Source organism: Hypanus sabinus, chromosome 11 (assembly GCF_030144855.1).
Source record: "Hypanus sabinus isolate sHypSab1 chromosome 11, sHypSab1.hap1, whole genome shotgun sequence".
Lineage (NCBI taxonomy): Eukaryota > Metazoa > Chordata > Chondrichthyes > Myliobatiformes > Dasyatidae > Hypanus > Hypanus sabinus.
In genome coordinates this window covers 68,481,333-68,489,283 of record NC_082716.1, presented here as the reverse complement: position 1 = coordinate 68,489,283, position 7,951 = coordinate 68,481,333, and positions in this window count along the sequence as shown.

Genomic DNA, 7,951 nt, shown 5'->3' with positions numbered 1-7,951 from the left:
AGTCTTAAAAGTGCAAATTACAGTAAACACTTAGACAAATTCAGTCCAGAAGTCTGTTTTGATGTAACTGAGTAAGCTTTAAATACTTGAATATAGTCTTATAAACATACTGTTCACATGTCAAGAAATTTCTACCTGAATATGAGAGATCTTGCAAAAGGATGTTGTTTTCTCATTGTGCAAATACTTAAGTTAGAAGTAAATTTATTAGCAAAGTACTTTTGTGTCGCCATATACAACCCTGAGATTCATTTTCTTGCAGGCATTCAGAATAAGTACCAGAAACACAATAAAATGCACTGAATGTCTGCATTCATGACCTGCTTCATATTTCTTCTGCCTTTTCTCCTCGACAGCTGGAATTGACTTCTTGACAATGCAGCGCCAACTTCTTCTGTCCAAAGCACCTTTCCCACAGGTGTTGACATTCATGTCAGTGTTCTTCATATGGCGCTTGAGCACATCTTTATAGGGCAGCTTCTGACCACCATGCTTCCTCTTTCCTTCATGTAGCTCGCCATAGAAAACAGCTTTGGGTAAATGATCATCACTCATTCTTGTGACATGACCAGTCCAATGCAGCTGAGGAACTGTGATGAGCAATTCTGTGCTGACTGTCCCAGCACGTTTGAGCACCTCTATATCTGGTACCCTCTCTTTCCACTTGATGTGTAATATTTGGTGTAAGTGCCTGAATTGTGTCTTGGTCAATTTCTTGATGTGTTTCCGATACAATGTCATCGTTTCAGTTGAATAAAGCAGAGATGGTAAAACAGCTGCGTTTTAACGTCGTGGCGAGACCAAATTTGCTTCTGCAAAGCACCAAAGACTTTGGTAGCTGATTGAATTCTCCTCTAAACTTCCAGGTCTGATGAGTTGGTGTTGGTCACAGCGTTTCCTAAGTATGTAAAAGAGTCAGAACATTTCAGCGCTACCTCATTGACAAATACGACTAGTGGTTGGGTCTCATTGGGACTACACAGAGGAGGAGGCTGGTACAGAAGTTTGGTTTTGGGGACATTGATTCTTAGGCCAAGAACAGTGGCTGCAAATGAGAAGCGGTCTACAATTTCTTGATGAAACAACTTGATCATCATAACCAGCCTCTCTGACAGCCGTAAGCTTTGAGCACTTCCCAGAGTGTTTTTCTGTCCATCATATCAAATGCTTGTGAGAAGTCAACACAGACAATGTACAATGGTTGCTGCTTTTCTACCACCTTCTCCTGGAGTTGCCTCAAAGTAAAAATCATGCCAATGGTTGCTGCTTTTCTACCACCTTCTCCTGGAGTTGCCTCAAAGTAAAAATCATGCCAATGGTTGCTCTTCAGCCCTAAAGCCACATTGGCTTTCAGGAAACACATGCTCTGAGATGATCTTGAGCCGGTTGAGCAGTATCTTCGCCATAATCTTGCCAGCTGTGGACAGAAGGGAGATTCCTCAGTGGTTTCCACCTACACTACGGTTGCCTTTCTTTTTGTAGATGGTGACTATCAGCGCATCTTTGAAGTCCTGAGGGAGACATTGATTCTGCCAACAAGCATTATATAGGTTCAACAGTTAAGTCTTCAGAGCAGGACCACCTTGCTTCAGTAAATCTGATGGAATGCCGTCTTGCCCGGGTGCTTTCCTACCTCTGGTATCTTTTAAAGCTGTATTAAGTTCTGTCATAGTAAAGCGTCCACATAGCTCTTCTCTTAACGGTCTAGTTGTGAGCTTTTCACATGCATTGCGGTGAGCCGCACCTTATTGGTTTATGAGGTTACAGAAGTGTTCCCTCCGTTGCTCGATGTCTTTCCTGTCAGTGCATAGCTTGCTCCCATCTGCAGTTTTTACAGTGGATTTCAGCAAGGCATTTGATAAGGTACCCCATGCAAGGCTTATTGAGAAAGTAAGGAGGCATGGGATCCAAGGGGACATTGCTTTGTGGATCCAGAATGAGCTTGGCCACAGAAGGCAAAAAGTGGTTGTAAATGGGTCATATTCTGCATGGAGGTCAGTCGCCAGTAAGGAGCCTCAGGGATCTGTTCTGGGACCCTTACTCTTCGTGATTTTTATAAATGACCTGGATTTTATAAATGAGTGGAGGGATGGGTTAGTAAGTCTGCTAATGACACAAAGGTTGGAGGTGTTGTGGATAGTGTGGAGGGCTGTCAGAGGTTACAGAGGGACATTGATAGGGTGCAAAACTGGGCTGAGAAGTGGCAGATGGAGTTCAACCCAGATAAGTGTGAGGTGGTTCATTTTGGTAGGTCAAATATGATGGCAGAATATAGTATTAATGGTAAGACTCAGTGTGGAGGATTAGAGGGATCTTGGGGCCCGAGTCCCTAGGACACTCAAAGCAGCAACACAGATTGACTCTGGTTAAGAAGGCGTACGGTGCATTGGCCTTCATTAATCGTGGAATTGAATTTAGGAGCCAAGAGGTATTGTTGCAGCTATATAGGACCCTGGTCAGACTCCACTTAGAGTACTGTGCTCAATTCTGATCGCCTCACTACAGGAAAGATGTAGAAGCCATAGAAAGGGTGCAGAGGAGATTTACAAGCATGTTGCCTGGATTGGGGAGCATAGAGTAGGTTGAGTGAACTCGGCCTTTTCTCCCTTGCAGTGACAGAGGAAGAAAGGTGACCTGACAGAAGTGTATAAGATGATGAGAGGCATTGATCGTGTGGATAGTCAGAGGCTTTTTCCCAGGGCTGAAATGGTTGCCATAACAGGACGCATGTTTAAGGTGCTGGGGAGTCGGTGGAGAGATGTCAGGGGTAAGTTTTTTACTTAGAGTGGTGAGTGCGTGGAATGGGCTGCTGGCAATGGTGGTGGAGGCGGATATGATAGGGTCTTTTAAGAGACTTTTTGATAAGTACATGGAGCTTAGAAAAATAGAGGGCTACAGGTAAGCCTAGTAATTTCTAAGGTAGGGACATGTTTGGCACAACATTGTGGGCTGAAGGGCCTGTATTGCGCTGTGGGTTTTTTGTTCCTATGTTTCTGTACTACATGGGTCATCATTATGTAATAAATGGGTTTTGTATTTAAACACGTCAATAAGTTGATTTTGTTACTATGTCAAAAAATACACAAAAATACTACTTTGTAGTAACCATACCTCCACTGTATTGGAATGAATGGTATCGAAAGCATATAAACAGTTAAGAAAGTGCAACTATTATATTAGAGAGAGAGAAAGTTGGAAAATACCATTGCCTTTATAAGAACCAATGTACAGTATATACTGTACCTATTGTCAGGATTTTGAATTTAATATTATAGCAGCTTCTATGTTGGCGTGACCTTTAGTTGGTTGTTTCTAACTTGGGCATTGCATGCAGTCTTAAATCTCTTCCTGGTTGGCTTCATTTCTGTTACAAGCCTCAAGTAGCATCAGTTCACTGACATGGTTAATAGACTTGCCAAAATATTAATGGGGCCCTGAGGGATGGTCTATTCTGTTTGCTAATCACTTAAACATACTTTATTTATGATATGAAATCACAGTCTTGCATTCTAGATCACACTGGACAGATTAATTGCTGGTAGGCTTTGCCAGCTTTCCATCACCTCATTTATTAGTTTAAGTTCTGAGGAGAATGTCTGAAACACAGTATGTTCCAAATGTTGTGAATTACCCTCTAAGACACAGAATACATGTAAGTGATGCTTAAGCAATTCCTCAGAATTGATTTTGACTTGGTTTCACTCTGGTTTTGTAGGTTCTTGGATAATTAATGAAGTTAATATAGGAACTGTGAGATCTACAGAGAAGGTGCCTGACTGGTTAGTTGGATAGTTGTAGGTACTTCTAGAAGAATGTGTTTGTTTCCATGTTTCACTTGAGTGCACTCACATTGATGACAAAACTTAAGGATTCCTGAGCTCTGATTGCTGAGAGGAGTTTAGTTCCAGCTTTGTTGGGATTGTCTTTGACAGTGGTGATAATCCAGATCATAAAATTAATAGTGTGAAGTGAAAATTGCCTGGTGGTGTAGCTGAAGAATATCAATCAGCATGCTGATGTCACGGAACAAGATCTTGATGTAGTGAGAATTGAGATCAAGATGATTGGTGGTTAAGCTCTGCTGCAAGGATATTAATGTTCATTCTGTTATGCTTTGTAACTCACCCACAGAATTCTCGCTGCCATTTTCACTTGCTCAAAAATTGCTACGCTATCTCTTTCCCCTTTCTTCAGAGTTCCTAATGTATTATTTTGTGACTGTCATAGTGCCAAAATATTCATAACGAGGACAAATGGACTTCCCCTTTACAGTGCCCTTCCTTTGTCCATAAAAGGAACACAAGTCATTGGGTATATTTAAGTCAGATGTTGACAGATTCTTGATTCCAATATTGAATGACTTGTCCTATCAAAAGCATTTGATGGCTCTGGGCCTATATACACTGGAATTTAGAAGACTGAGGGGTGATCTCATTGAAACCTATTGAATGCTGAAAGGTCTTGTTTGAGTGGATGTGGATAGTCTAAGACCAGAGGACACAGCCTCAGAATAGAGGGGTGTCCTTTTAGAATGGAGATGAGGAGGTATTTCTTTAGTCAGAGAGTGGTAAATCTATGGAATTCTTGGCCACGGGCATCTGTGGAGGTCAAGTCTGTATGTATATTTTAAGGCAGAGGATGACAAATTCTTGATTAGTCAAGGCATAGAGGGATCTGGTGGGAAGACTGAAGAGGGAAAATTGGAGAGCCATGATGAAATGTCAGAGCAAACCCGTTGGGCCAAATGGCCTAATTCTGCTCCTATATCTTACGGTCTTCCTATCTTTACTGCCAAGAAGAAGCAGCAAATGATTTTTTATAACCTGAAAACAGATATTTTCACAAGAGGCATCTCACATCAAATTAACATTTGCAGGAGCACATGATATTGGATGATACACTTAGAAATCCTCCAGACCTGGTGTATATATCAGTATTTGGATAGTTAATGGTTACAGTAACAATACTATTCAGAAATTATAAAATGCTTTATTTATTTCAATCTGTTCCTATTATATTTTTATTAATATTAAAACAATGAGCGCATGTAAATAAGCAACATTACTCAATTAAAAATATGTAATTTTTATTAAAACAATAATAACATCTGCTCAAAATCATCATGACATGTGAGAAAATTCTTCTAGAAGATTATCACCAGTTTCAGCAGACGCTCTCAAAAATGTTCCCCACCCCTTGAATAGAGGAATATGGACAATGTGAAGTAGATGGGATTAGTTTAAATTAGCATCATGGACTGCACAGACATAGCAGGCTGAAGGTGGCCCTGTGCTGTATTGTTCTGTCCTCTAAAGGTTGGCTTGCATGCACTTGGAATCAGGCAGATGATGTTTGCAGAGCTTTGTCATCTTCAACATTTAAACATTAAATCTCAGATGCAGGGTGTGTACAATGTTGGGGTTAGACTACCTAGGCATTCCACTATGCAAATACCACCTTCCAGCAATGACAACACCAGTACCCAGCTTGTTCTTCACCACGTAATATATTTAACTAAATAAACTTTATTCATTGTAAAAATAAATGTTTACAAGAATAAATCGTTCAATGCCTTTTCATTCTTTACATTCATAGTCAATGCTTTTCATACTGTTCTATTACATTCATACACATCAATAGCACTGCTGCCACTCATGTGGCACTCTGGGGTGGTATACTACTACAATAATTGAGGGGCTTCCTACTCCAACACAGCCCCTTCCTCTCCAGTCGGAAAAGAAACCTACACTGTGGTCCTTCCCCAAAGTGCCCTTGCATAATGGCAACAAGCTTCAGCCTGTTCCTCAGCATGTATGTTTGCAATCTGGAATGTGCCTATCAGCAGCATTCCTCCATGGACATCTTGATGTGTTGGCAGACCAAAGGGCATCTTTCACCGAGTTGATGATCTGCCAGCAGGACTTAATGTTTGTCTCTGAGTGTGTCCCTGGGAACAGAGAGTCCTCTGTCAGGCAGCTGCTCAGAATGAACTGCAACACAGGCCCTTTCACAAACCCACAGTCTGCAAAGTGGACTCCACAGTGGGCAGTTTGCTCCTGGCATGCAAGACGGATATTACAGCAAAGTAAGGTTTAAAATGTGTGCTAGCTGAGCAGAGAAGCAGGTACTTTGTACAGCCTTTCTCTGCAGGCAGCAAGTTAAAATAATAAGCTGACAAAGACAGTGTGCAGACATAGAGCAGTCACCCAGGCTGACAGCCTAACGCTTGTACAGCCTTTCTGTTTAAGCCTGGGAACCAAGGTCACCAAGCATACCAAGACATGAAAAAGATCCAAACAAAGAATTCTAGGACAACACTTATTACTGAACAGTTATTCTATTAATTTTCAACTATTATTGGCTTTTAACACATGGTTTTAATTGGTTATTAATGCCTGAAATATGTATTATGATCAGTACTTAAAAATGCAAACGGTGGGATTCATAAGTATACAAAGTTTCTATTGGATTACTATTTATATACAACCGGTCAATTTCTGTATAAAATGGCATTTCTTTGTTCAAACTTCAGAGCAGTGTGATGATAGGGGCCATGCTGTTCTCCTTGTGCACGAGCAAATGAACTATGACTGAAACATCTACAGTCTGCTTTGGAGGGCCCCTCTCACTGCCAGCCAAGCAAGGTCTTGGTGCCTGTTGGTGAGGCCTAGCAAAGAGGCATTCTGCCAGATGGTCTAGACAGTCACCCCACTGTGTCCATCAAGTCCTTCTGCAATGTCTTCAAACTACTAATGGACTTGTGGTTAAAAGTTTTGGTTTGGAAGAACTCTCCACAAGGGACAGGTAGTGCGGCAACATCCAGCTGACTGCAACATTGCGCGGAAACAGGGCAAGTAGTGGTAATTGATGCCCACATATTTAGGTTCCACGCACAGCCTGATGTGGTCACACATGAAAGTGGTCATTAGGGTGAGGCTGACATTGGATATGTTTTTCCCCCAATGTCAGATCCCCAGCACCTTTAAATGATCAAACCCGATGTTGAAGGGGACATTGGATCAATTGGGCCCATTGCCGAAGACCACGACCTCGTTCTTCATGTGGTTAACCCTGGTCCAATGCCAACTCAAACTGGTTACAAATGCGGATCAATTTGTGAACTGACCGTGGATCTGAGCAGAAGATAGTGACGTTGTCCATGTACTAGGATTTCCTCACGAGTCCCTCAACTACATGGCAGTGTCACCCCTCCTATGCTCTCATCCTTCCTGATGGCTTTGCAAAGTGTTCTATACAACCCTGCCTGACCCCAGACTTGATGGAGAAGCTGTTTCCCACCCATTGATTTGGACTGCACTACAAATGGAGTCAATTGATTCCCTCCCCAATTCCCATTTTGGAGAGTACAATTATCAGCTAAGTGTGTGATATGCTGTCAAAGACTTTCTCTTGGTTCAAGCTGACCAAGCAGAAATCCACCACCCCATCCATTGCCCCCCCCCCCACCATCCTGCACACAGGCAATGGCATCCCTAAACAACATGAGGTTGTCAAAGATCTTCCTGCCAGGTACAGCACAGGGTGGATCATCCGTCTCAGAACAGACTTCACCCCGCTGGTGAACCTAGTCTACATTCAACAGCAAAATGAGTCTCCGCGTCCTGATATCATCCATCTCCCATTTCTGCTTCTAGATGAGGGCAATTATGCCCTTCCCCATGGAGTCTGATATGCTGCAACTAGAAGCATTTAATTGTACACTTCCAGCAGATCTGGACCTATCCAGTCCCACAGAGTTGTACAACTTAGCCAGTAAGCTGTCACTTCCAGTTTTATTCAAGTCAAAAGGAACAGATGGAGCCAGTCAGCTCCTCCTGCGACCTCCTCCAGGGGTCCAGACTCCCCGGCTTACCGTCATCTACACCTTCATGGTGGATGACAGGAAATTCTGAGAGGCTGTGGCCTTTCTGTGATATAGGCTGGCATAGAA